This window comes from Idiotropiscis lumnitzeri, chromosome 15 (genome assembly GCF_059441095.1).
Source record: "Idiotropiscis lumnitzeri isolate Australia: NSW breed Sydney's pygmy pipehorse chromosome 15, RoL_Ilum_1.0, whole genome shotgun sequence".
Taxonomy (NCBI): Eukaryota; Metazoa; Chordata; class Actinopteri; order Syngnathiformes; family Syngnathidae; genus Idiotropiscis; species Idiotropiscis lumnitzeri.
Genome location: NC_142405.1, coordinates 17884485 through 17897276, shown reverse-complemented (window position 1 = coordinate 17897276; position 12792 = coordinate 17884485).

Sequence of the window (12792 nt, the reverse complement as noted above, 5' to 3'; positions counted from 1 at the left end):
GTAATGCTCTCTTGACTGTGTTTGCTTTGTTCTTGCTTGGTACTTTCAATGGGCTCTGTCTGAGGCGGGATTCGTACCCACGCCTCCTGGGGAGACTGCGACCTGAACGCAACGCCTTAGACCGCTCCGCCATCCTGGCACCTGGTAATGCTCTCTTGACTGTGTTTGCTTTGTACTTTCAATGGGCTCTGTCTGAGGTGGGATTCGAACCCACGCCTCCTGGGGAGACTGCGACCTGAACGCAACGCCTTAGACCGCTCCGCCATCCTGGCAACTGGTAATGTTCTCTTTACTGTGTTTCCTTTGTTCTTGCTTGGTACTTTCAGTGGGCTCTGTCTGAGGTGGGATTCGAACCCACGCCTCCTGGGGAGACTGTGACCTGAACGCAACGCCTTAGACCGCTCCGCCATCCTGGCAACTGGTAATGCTCTCTTGACCATGTTTCCTTTGTTATTGCTTGGTACTTTCAATGGGCTCTGTCTGAGGTGGGATTCGAACCCACGCCTCCTGGGGAGACTGCGACCTGAACGCAACGCCTTAGACAGCTTCGCCATCCTGGCAACTTGTAATGCTCTCTTGACCGTGTTTGCTTTGTTCTTGCTTGGTACTTTCAATGGGCTCTGTCTGAGGCGGGATTCGAACCCACGCCTCCTGGGGAGACTGCGACCTGAACGCAGCGCCTTAGACCGCTCTGCCATCCTGGCAACTGGTAATGCTCTCTTGACTGTGTTTGCTTTGTTCTTGCTTGGTACTTTCAATGGGCTCTGTCTGAGGCGGGATTCGTACCCACGCCTCCTGGGGAGACTGCGACCTGAACGCAACGCCTTAGACCGCTCCGCCATCCTGGCACCTGGTAATGCTCTCTTGAATGTATTTGCTTTGTTCTTGCTTGGTACTTTCAATGGGATCTGTCTGAGGCGGGATTCAAACCCTCGCCTCCTGGGGAGACTGCGACCTGAACGCAACGCCTTAGACCGCTCCGCCATCCTGGCACCATGTAATGCTCTCTTGAATGTGTTTGCTTTGTTCTTACTTGGTACTTTCAATGGGCTCTGTCTGAGGTGGGATTCGAACCCACGCCTCCTGGGGAGACTGCGACCTGAACGCAACGCCTTAGACCGCTTTGCCATCCTGGCAACTGGTAATGCTCTCTTGACCGTGTTTGCTTTGTTCTTGCTTGGTACTTTCAATGGGCTCTGTCTGAGTCGGGATTCGAACCCACGCCTCCTGGGGAGACTGCGACCTGAACGCAGCGCCTTAGACCGCTCTGCCATCCTGGCAACTGGTAATGCTCTCTTGACTGTGTTTGCTTTGTTCTTGCTTGGTACTTTCAATGGGCTCTGTCTGAGGCGGGATTCGAACCCACACCTCCAGGGGAGACTGCGACCTGAACGCAACGCCTTAGACCGCTTCGCCATCCTGGCAACTGGTAATGCTCTCTTGACCGTGTTTGCTTTGTTCTTGCTTGGTACTTTCAATGGGCTCTGTCTGAGGCGGGATTCGAACCCACGCCTCCTGGGGAGACTGCGACCTGAACGCAGCGCCTTAGACCGCTCTGCCATCCTGGCAACTGGTAATGCTCTCTTGACTGTGTTTGCTTTGTTCTTGCTTGGTACTTTCAATGGGCTCTGTCTGAGGCGGGATTCGAACCCACACCTCCAGGTGAGACTGCGACCTGAACGCAACGCCTTAGACCGCTCTGCAATCCTGGCAACTGGTAATGCTCTCTTGACCATGTTTCCTTTGTTATTGCTTGGTACTTTCAATGGGCTCTGTCTTAGGTGGGATTCGAACCCACGCCTCCTGGGGAGACTGCGACCTGAACGCAACGCCTTAGACCGCTTCGCCATCCTGGCAACTGGTAATGCTCTCTTGACCGTGTTTGCTTTGTTCTTGCTTGGTACTTTCAATGGGCTCTGTCTGAGGCAGGATTCGAACCCACGCCTCCTGGGGAGACTGCGACCTGAACGCAACGCCTTAGACCGCTTCGCCATCCTGGCACCTGGTAATGCTCTCTTGACTGTGTTTGCTTTGTTCTTGCTTGGTACTTTCAATGGGCTCTGTCTGAGGTGGGATTCGAACCCACGCCTCCTGGGGAGACTGCGACCTGAACGCAACACCTTAGACCGCTCCGCCATCCTGGACATGGGTAATGCTCTCTTGACTGTGTTTGCTTTGTTCTTGCTTGGTACTTTCAATGGGCTCTGTCTGAGGCGGGATTCGAACCCACGCCTCCTGGGGAGACTTCGACCTGAACGCAGCGCCTTAGACCGCTCTGCCATCCTGGCAACTGGTAATGCTCTCTTGACTGTGTTTGCTTTGTTCTTGCTTGGTACTTTCAATGGGCTCTGTCTGAGGCGGGATTCGAAGCCACGCCTCCAGGGGAGACTGCGACCTGAACGCAACGCCTTAGACCGCTCTGCAATCCTGGCAACTGGTAATGTTCTCTTGACTGTGTTTGCTTTGTTCTTGCTTGGTACTTTCAATGGGCTCTGTCTGAGGCGGGATTCGAACCCACGCCTCCTGGGGAGACTTCGACCTGAACGCAGCGCCTTAGACCGCTCCGCCATCCTGGCAACTGGTAATGCTCTCTTGACTGTGTTTGCTTTGTTCTTGCTTGGTACTTTCAATGGGCTCTGTCTGAGGCGGGATTCGAACCCACGCCTCCTGGGGAGACTGCGACCTGAACGCAACGCCTTAGACCGCTCTGCAATCCTGGCAACTGGTAATGCTCTCTTGACTGTGTTTGCTTTGTTCTTGCTTGGTACTTTCAATGGGCTCTGTCTGAGGCGGGATTCGAACCCACGCCTCCTGGGGAGACTGCGACCTGAACGCAACGCCTTAGACCGCTCCGCCATCCTGGCACCTGGTAATGCTCTCTTGAATGTGTTTGCTTTGTTCTTGCTTGGTACTTTCAATGTGCTCTGTCTGAGGTGGGATTCGAACCCACGCCTCCTGGGGAGACTGCGACCTGAACGCAACGCCTTAGACCGATCCGCCATCCTGGCACCTGGTAATGCTCTCTTGAATGTCTTTCCTTTGTTCTTGCTTGGTACTTTCAATGGGCTCTGTCTGAGGCGGGATTCGAACCCACGCCTCCTGGGGAGACTGCGACCTGAACGCAACGCCTTAGACCGCTCTGCCATCCTGGCAGCTGGTAATGCTCTCTTGACTGTGTTTGCTTTGTACTTTCAATGGGCTCTGTCTGAGGTGGGATTCGAACCCACGCCTCCTGGGGAGACTGCGACCTGAATGCAACGCCTTAGACCGCTCCGCCATCCTGGCACCTGGTAATGCTCTCTTGACTGTGTTTGCTTTGTACTTTCAATGGGCTCTGTCTGAGGTGGGATTCGAACCCACGCCTCCAGGGGAGACTGCGACCTGAACGCAACGCCTTAGACCGCTCTGCAATCCTGGCAACTGGTAATGCTCTCTTGACTGTGTTTGCTTTGTTCTTGCTTGGTACTTTCAGTGGGCTCTGTCTGAGGCGGGATTCGAACCCACGCCTCCTGGGGAGACTGCAACCTGAACGCAGCGCCTTAGACCGCTCTGCCATCCTGGCAACTGGTAATGCTCTCTTGACTGTGTTTGCTTTGTTCTTGCTTGGTACTTTCAATGTGCTCTGTCTGAGGCGGGATTCGAACCCACGCCTCCTGGGGAGACTGCGACCTGAACGCAACGCCTTAGACCGCTCCGCAATCCTGGCACCTGGTAATGCTCTCTTGAATGTCTTTCCTTTGTTCTTGCTTGGTACTTTCAATGGGCTCTGTCTGAGGCGGGATTCGAACCCACGCCTCCTGGGGAGACTGCGACCTGAACGCAACGCCTTAGACCGCTCTGCCATCCTGGCAGCTGGTAATGCTCTCTTGACTGTGTTTGCTTTGTACTTTCAATGGGCTCTGTCTGAGGCGGGATTCGAACCCACGCCACCTGGGGAGACTGCGACCTGAACGCAACGCCTTAGACCGCTCCGCCATCCTGGCAACTGGTAATGTTCTCTTTACTGTGTTTCCTTTGTTCTTGCTTGGTACTTTCAGTGGGCTCTGTCTGAGGTGGGATTCGAACCCACGCCTCCTGGGGAGACTGTGACCTGAACGCAACGCCTTAGACCGCTCCGCCATCCTGGCAACTGGTAATGCTCTCTTGACCATGTTTCCTTTGTTATTGCTTGGTACTTTCAATGGGCTCTGTCTGAGGTGGGATTCGAACCCACGCCTCCTGGGGAGACTGCGACCTGAACGCAACGCCTTAGACCGCTTCGCCATCCTGGCAACTGGTAATGCTCTCTTGACCGTGTTTGCTTTGTTCTTGCTTGGTACTTTCAATGGGCTCTGTCTGAGGCGGGATTCGAACCCACGCCTCCTGGGGAGACTGCGACCTGAACGCAGCGCCTTAGACCGCTCTGCCATCCTGGCAACTGGTAATGCTCTCTTGAATGTGTTTGCTTTGTTCTTGCTTGGTACTTTCAATGGGCTCTGTCTGAGGCGGGATTCGAAACCCACACCTCCAGGGGAGACTGCGACCTGAACGCAATGCCTTAGACCGCTCTGCAATCCTGGCAACTGGTAATGCTCTCTTGACTGTGTTTGCTTTGTTCTTGCTTGGTACTTTCAATGGGCTCTGTCTGAGGCGGGATTCGAACCCACGCCTCCTGGGGAGACTGCGACCTGAACGCAACGCCTTAGACCGCTCCGCCATCCTGGCACCTGGTAATGCTCTCTTGAATGTGTTTGCTTTGTTCTTGCTTGGTACTTTCAATGGGCTCTGTCTGAGGTGGGATTCGAACCCACACCTCCTGGGGAGACTGCGACCTGAACGCAACGCCTTAGACCGCTCCGCCATCCTGGCACCTGGTAATGCTCTCTTGACTGTGTTTGCTTTGTTCTTGCTTGGTACTTTCAATGGGCACTGTCTGAGGTGGGATTCGAACCCACGCCTCCTGGGGAGACTGCGACCTGAACGCAACGCCTTAGACCGCTCCGCCATCCTGGCACCTGGTAATGCTCTCTTGACTGTGTTTGCTTTGTACTTTCAATGGGCTCTGTCTGAGGTGGGATTCGAACCCACGCCTCCTGGGGAGACTGCGACCTGAACGCAACGCCTTAGACCGCTCCGCCATCCTGGCAACTGGTAATGTTCTCTTTACTGTGTTTCCTTTGTTCTTGCTTGGTACTTTCAGTGGGCTCTGTCTTAGGTGGGATTCGAACCCACGCCTCCTGGGGAGACTGTGACCTGAACGCAACGCCTTAGACCGCTCCGCCATCCTGGCAACTGGTAATGCTCTCTTGACCATGTTTCCTTTGTTATTGCTTGGTACTTTCAATGGGCTCTGTCTGAGGTGGGATTCGAACCCACGCCTCCTTGGGAGACTGCGACCTGAACGCAACGCCTTAGACCGCTTCGCCATCCTGGCAACTGGTAATGCTCTCTTGACCGTGTTTGCTTTGTTCTTGCTTGGTACTTTCAATGGGCTCTGTCTGAGGCGGGATTCGAACCCACGCCTCCTGGGGAGACTGCGACCTGAACGCAGCGCCTTAGACCGCTCTGCAATCCTGGCAACTGGTAATGCTCTCTTGACTGTGTTTGCTTTGTTCTTGCTTGGTACTTTCAATGGGCTCTGTCTGAGGTGGGATTCGAACCCACGCCTCCTGGGGAGACTGCGACCTGAACGCAACGCCTTAGACCGGTTCGCCATCCTGGCACCTGGTAATGCTCTCTTGAATGTGTTTGCTTTGTTCTTGCTTGGTACTTTCAATGGGCTCTGTCTGAGGTGGGATTCGTACCCACGCCTCCTGGGGAGACTGCGACCTGAACGCAACGCCTTAGACCGCTCCGCCATCCTGGCACCTGGTAATGCTCTCTTGAATGTATTTGCTTTGTTCTTGCTTGGTACTTTCAATGGGATCTGTCTGAGGCGGGATTCAAACCCTCGCCTCCTGGGGAGACTGCGACCTGAACGCAACGCCTTAGACCGCTCCGCCATCCTGGCACCATGTAATGCTCTCTTGAATGTGTTTGCTTTGTTCTTACTTGGTACTTTCAATGGGCTCTGTCTGAGGTGGGATTCGAACCCACGCCTCCTGGGGAGACTGCGACCTGAACGCAACGCCTTAGACCGCTTTGCCATCCTGGCAACTGGTAATGCTCTCTTGACCGTGTTTGCTTTGTTCTTGCTTGGTACTTTCAATGGGCTCTGTCTGAGTCGGGATTCGAACCCACGCCTCCTGGGGAGACTGCGACCTGAACGCAGCGCCTTAGACCGCTCTGCCATCCTGGCAACTGGTAATGCTCTCTTGACTGTGTTTGCTTTGTTCTTGCTTGGTACTTTCAATGGGCTCTGTCTGAGGCGGGATTCGAACCCACACCTCCAGGGGAGACTGCGACCTGAACGCAACGCCTTAGACCGCTTCGCCATCCTGGCAACTGGTAATGCTCTCTTGACCGTGTTTGCTTTGTTCTTGCTTGGTACTTTCAATGGGCTCTGTCTGAGGCGGGATTCGAACCCACGCCTCCTGGGGAGACTGCGACCTGAACGCAGCGCCTTAGACCGCTCTGCCATCCTGGCAACTGGTAATGCTCTCTTGACTGTGTTTGCTTTGTTCTTGCTTGGTACTTTCAATGGGCTCTGTCTGAGGCGGGATTCGAACCCACACCTCCAGGTGAGACTGCGACCTGAACGCAACGCCTTAGACCGCTCTGCAATCCTGGCAACTGGTAATGCTCTCTTGACCATGTTTCCTTTGTTATTGCTTGGTACTTTCAATGGGCTCTGTCTTAGGTGGGATTCGAACCCACGCCTCCTGGGGAGACTGCGACCTGAACGCAACGCCTTAGACCGCTTCGCCATCCTGGCAACTGGTAATGCTCTCTTGACCGTGTTTGCTTTGTTCTTGCTTGGTACTTTCAATGGGCTCTGTCTGAGGCATGATTCGAACCCACGCCTCCTGGGGAGACTGCGACCTGAACGCAACGCCTTAGACCGCTTCGCCATCCTGGCACCTGGTAATGCTCTCTTGACTGTGTTTGCTTTGTTCTTGCTTGGTACTTTCAATGGGCTCTGTCTGAGGTGGGATTCGAACCCACGCCTCCTGGGGAGACTGCGACCTGAACGCAACACCTTAGACCGCTCCGCCATCCTGGACATGGGTAATGCTCTCTTGACTGTGTTTGCTTTGTTCTTGCTTGGTACTTTCAATGGGCTCTGTCTGAGGCGGGATTCGAACCCACGCCTCCTGGGGAGACTTCGACCTGAACGCAGCGCCTTAGACCGCTCTGCCATCCTGGCAACTGGTAATGCTCTCTTGACTGTGTTTGCTTTGTTCTTGCTTGGTACTTTCAATGGGCTCTGTCTGAGGCGGGATTCGAAGCCACGCCTCCAGGGGAGACTGCGACCTGAACGCAACGCCTTAGACCGCTCTGCAATCCTGGCAACTGGTAATGTTCTCTTGACTGTGTTTGCTTTGTTCTTGCTTGGTACTTTCAATGGGCTCTGTCTGAGGCGGGATTCGAACCCACGCCTCCTGGGGAGACTTCGACCTGAACGCAGCGCCTTAGACCGCTCTGCCATCCTGGCAACTGGTAATGCTCTCTTGACTGTGTTTGCTTTGTTCTTGCTTGGTACTTTCAATGGGCTCTGTCTGAGGCGGGATTCGAACCCACGCCTCCTGGGGAGACTGCGACCTGAACGCAACGCCTTAGACCGCTCTGCAATCCTGGCAACTGGTAATGCTCTCTTGACTGTGTTTGCTTTGTTCTTGCTTGGTACTTTCAATGGGCTCTGTCTGAGGCGGGATTCGAACCCACGCCTCCTGGGGAGACTGCGACCTGAACGCAACGCCTTAGACCGCTCCGCCATCCTGGCACCTGGTAATGCTCTCTTGAATGTGTTTGCTTTGTTCTTGCTTGGTACTTTCAATGTGCTCTGTCTGAGGTGGGATTCGAACCCACGCCTCCTGGGGAGACTGCGACCTGAACGCAACGCCTTAGACCGATCCGCCATCCTGGCACCTGGTAATGCTCTCTTGAATGTCTTTCCTTTGTTCTTGCTTGGTACTTTCAATGGGCTCTGTCTGAGGCGGGATTCGAACCCACGCCTCCTGGGGAGACTGCGACCTGAACGCAACGCCTTAGACCGCTCTGCCATCCTGGCAGCTGGTAATGCTCTCTTGACTGTGTTTGCTTTGTACTTTCAATGGGCTCTGTCTGAGGTGGGATTCGAACCCACGCCTCCTGGGGAGACTGCGACCTGAATGCAACGCCTTAGACCGCTCCGCCATCCTGGCACCTGGTAATGCTCTCTTGACTGTGTTTGCTTTGTACTTTCAATGGGCTCTGTCTGAGGTGGGATTCGAACCCACGCCTCCAGGGGAGACTGCGACCTGAACGCAACGCCTTAGACCGCTCTGCAATCCTGGCAACTGGTAATGCTCTCTTGACTGTGTTTGCTTTGTTCTTGCTTGGTACTTTCAGTGGGCTCTGTCTGAGGCGGGATTCGAACCCACGCCTCCTGGGGAGACTGCAACCTGAACGCAGCGCCTTAGACCGCTCTGCCATCCTGGCAACTGGTAATGCTCTCTTGACTGTGTTTGCTTTGTTCTTGCTTGGTACTTTCAATGTGCTCTGTCTGAGGCGGGATTCGAACCCACGCCTCCTGGGGAGACTGCGACCTGAACGCAACGCCTTAGACCGCTCCGCAATCCTGGCACCTGGTAATGCTCTCTTGAATGTCTTTCCTTTGTTCTTGCTTGGTACTTTCAATGGGCTCTGTCTGAGGCGGGATTCGAACCCACGCCTCCTGGGGAGACTGCGACCTGAACGCAACGCCTTAGACCGCTCTGCCATCCTGGCAGCTGGTAATGCTCTCTTGACTGTGTTTGCTTTGTACTTTCAATGGGCTCTGTCTGAGGCGGGATTCGAACCCACGCCACCTGGGGAGACTGCGACCTGAACGCAACGCCTTAGACCGCTCCGCCATCCTGGCAACTGGTAATGTTCTCTTTACTGTGTTTCCTTTGTTCTTGCTTGGTACTTTCAGTGGGCTCTGTCTGAGGTGGGATTCGAACCCACGCCTCCTGGGGAGACTGTGACCTGAACGCAACGCCTTAGACCGCTCCGCCATCCTGGCAACTGGTAATGCTCTCTTGACCATGTTTCCTTTGTTATTGCTTGGTACTTTCAATGGGCTCTGTCTGAGGTGGGATTCGAACCCACGCCTCCTGGGGAGACTGCGACCTGAACGCAACGCCTTAGACCGCTTCGCCATCCTGGCAACTGGTAATGCTCTCTTGACCGTGTTTGCTTTGTTCTTGCTTGGTACTTTCAATGGGCTCTGTCTGAGGCGGGATTCGAACCCACGCCTCCTGGGGAGACTGCGACCTGAACGCAGCGCCTTAGACCGCTCTGCCATCCTGGCAACTGGTAATGCTCTCTTGAATGTGTTTGCTTTGTTCTTGCTTGGTACTTTCAATGGGCTCTGTCTGAGGCGGGATTCGAAACCCACACCTCCAGGGGAGACTGCGACCTGAACGCAATGCCTTAGACCGCTCTGCAATCCTGGCAACTGGTAATGCTCTCTTGACTGTGTTTGCTTTGTTCTTGCTTGGTACTTTCAATGGGCTCTGTCTGAGGCGGGATTCGAACCCACGCCTCCTGGGGAGACTGCGACCTGAACGCAACGCCTTAGACCGCTCCGCCATCCTGGCACCTGGTAATGCTCTCTTGAATGTGTTTGCTTTGTTCTTGCTTGGTACTTTCAATGGGCTCTGTCTGAGGTGGGATTCGAACCCACACCTCCTGGGGAGACTGCGACCTGAACGCAACGCCTTAGACCGCTCCGCCATCCTGGCACCTGGTAATGCTCTCTTGACTGTGTTTGCTTTGTTCTTGCTTGGTACTTTCAATGGGCACTGTCTGAGGTGGGATTCGAACCCACGCCTCCTGGGGAGACTGCGACCTGAACGCAACGCCTTAGACCGCTCCGCCATCCTGGCACCTGGTAATGCTCTCTTGACTGTGTTTGCTTTGTACTTTCAATGGGCTCTGTCTGAGGTGGGATTCGAACCCACGCCTCCTGGGGAGACTGCGACCTGAACGCAACGCCTTAGACCGCTCCGCCATCCTGGCAACTGGTAATGTTCTCTTTACTGTGTTTCCTTTGTTCTTGCTTGGTACTTTCAGTGGGCTCTGTCTTAGGTGGGATTCGAACCCACGCCTCCTGGGGAGACTGTGACCTGAACGCAACGCCTTAGACCGCTCCGCCATCCTGGCAACTGGTAATGCTCTCTTGACCATGTTTCCTTTGTTATTGCTTGGTACTTTCAATGGGCTCTGTCTGAGGTGGGATTCGAACCCACGCCTCCTTGGGAGACTGCGACCTGAACGCAACGCCTTAGACCGCTTCGCCATCCTGGCAACTGGTAATGCTCTCTTGACCGTGTTTGCTTTGTTCTTGCTTGGTACTTTCAATGGGCTCTGTCTGAGGCGGGATTCGAACCCACGCCTCCTGGGGAGACTGCGACCTGAACGCAGCGCCTTAGACCGCTCTGCAATCCTGGCAACTGGTAATGCTCTCTTGACTGTGTTTGCTTTGTTCTTGCTTGGTACTTTCAATGGGCTCTGTCTGAGGTGGGATTCGAACCCACGCCTCCTGGGGAGACTGCGACCTGAACGCAACGCCTTAGACCGGTTCGCCATCCTGGCACCTGGTAATGCTCTCTTGAATGTGTTTGCTTTGTTCTTGCTTGGTACTTTCAATGGGCTCTGTCTGAGGTGGGATTCGTACCCACGCCTCCTGGGGAGACTGCGACCTGAACGCAACGCCTTAGACCGCTCCGCCATCCTGGCACCTGGTAATGCTCTCTTGAATGTATTTGCTTTGTTCTTGCTTGGTACTTTCAATGGGATCTGTCTGAGGCGGGATTCAAACCCTCGCCTCCTGGGGAGACTGCGACCTGAACGCAACGCCTTAGACCGCTCCGCCATCCTGGCACCATGTAATGCTCTCTTGAATGTGTTTGCTTTGTTCTTACTTGGTACTTTCAATGGGCTCTGTCTGAGGTGGGATTCGAACCCACGCCTCCTGGGGAGACTGCGACCTGAACGCAACGCCTTAGACCGCTTTGCCATCCTGGCAACTGGTAATGCTCTCTTGACCGTGTTTGCTTTGTTCTTGCTTGGTACTTTCAATGGGCTCTGTCTGAGTCGGGATTCGAACCCACGCCTCCTGGGGAGACTGCGACCTGAACGCAGCGCCTTAGACCGCTCTGCCATCCTGGCAACTGGTAATGCTCTCTTGACTGTGTTTGCTTTGTTCTTGCTTGGTACTTTCAATGGGCTCTGTCTGAGGCGGGATTCGAACCCACACCTCCAGGGGAGACTGCGACCTGAACGCAACGCCTTAGACCGCTTCGCCATCCTGGCAACTGGTAATGCTCTCTTGACCGTGTTTGCTTTGTTCTTGCTTGGTACTTTCAATGGGCTCTGTCTGAGGCGGGATTCGAACCCACGCCTCCTGGGGAGACTGCGACCTGAACGCAGCGCCTTAGACCGCTCTGCCATCCTGGCAACTGGTAATGCTCTCTTGACTGTGTTTGCTTTGTTCTTGCTTGGTACTTTCAATGGGCTCTGTCTGAGGCGGGATTCGAACCCACACCTCCAGGTGAGACTGCGACCTGAACGCAACGCCTTAGACCGCTCTGCAATCCTGGCAACTGGTAATGCTCTCTTGACCATGTTTCCTTTGTTATTGCTTGGTACTTTCAATGGGCTCTGTCTTAGGTGGGATTCGAACCCACGCCTCCTGGGGAGACTGCGACCTGAACGCAACGCCTTAGACCGCTTCGCCATCCTGGCAACTGGTAATGCTCTCTTGACCGTGTTTGCTTTGTTCTTGCTTGGTACTTTCAATGGGCTCTGTCTGAGGCAGGATTCGAACCCACGCCTCCTGGGGAGACTGCGACCTGAACGCAACGCCTTAGACCGCTTCGCCATCCTGGCACCTGGTAATGCTCTCTTGACTGTGTTTGCTTTGTTCTTGCTTGGTACTTTCAATGGGCTCTGTCTGAGGTGGGATTCGAACCCACGCCTCCTGGGGAGACTGCGACCTGAACGCAACACCTTAGACCGCTCCGCCATCCTGGACATGGGTAATGCTCTCTTGACTGTGTTTGCTTTGTTCTTGCTTGGTACTTTCAATGGGCTCTGTCTGAGGCGGGATTCGAACCCACGCCTCCTGGGGAGACTTCGACCTGAACGCAGCGCCTTAGACCGCTCTGCCATCCTGGCAACTGGTAATGCTCTCTTGACTGTGTTTGCTTTGTTCTTGCTTGGTACTTTCAATGGGCTCTGTCTGAGGCGGGATTCGAAGCCACGCCTCCAGGGGAGACTGCGACCTGAACGCAACGCCTTAGACCGCTCTGCAATCCTGGCAACTGGTAATGTTCTCTTGACTGTGTTTGCTTTGTTCTTGCTTGGTACTTTCAATGGGCTCTGTCTGAGGCGGGATTCGAACCCACGCCTCCTGGGGAGACTTCGACCTGAACGCAGCGCCTTAGACCGCTCTGCCATCCTGGCAACTGGTAATGCTCTCTTGACTGTGTTTGCTTTGTTCTTGCTTGGTACTTTCAATGGGCTCTGTCTGAGGCGGGATTCGAACCCACGCCTCCTGGGGAGACTGCGACCTGAACGCAACGCCTTAGACCGCTCTGCAATCCTGGCAACTGGTAATGCTCTCTTGACTGTGTTTGCTTTGTTCTTGCTTGGTACTTTCAATGGGCTCTGTCTGAGGCGGGATTC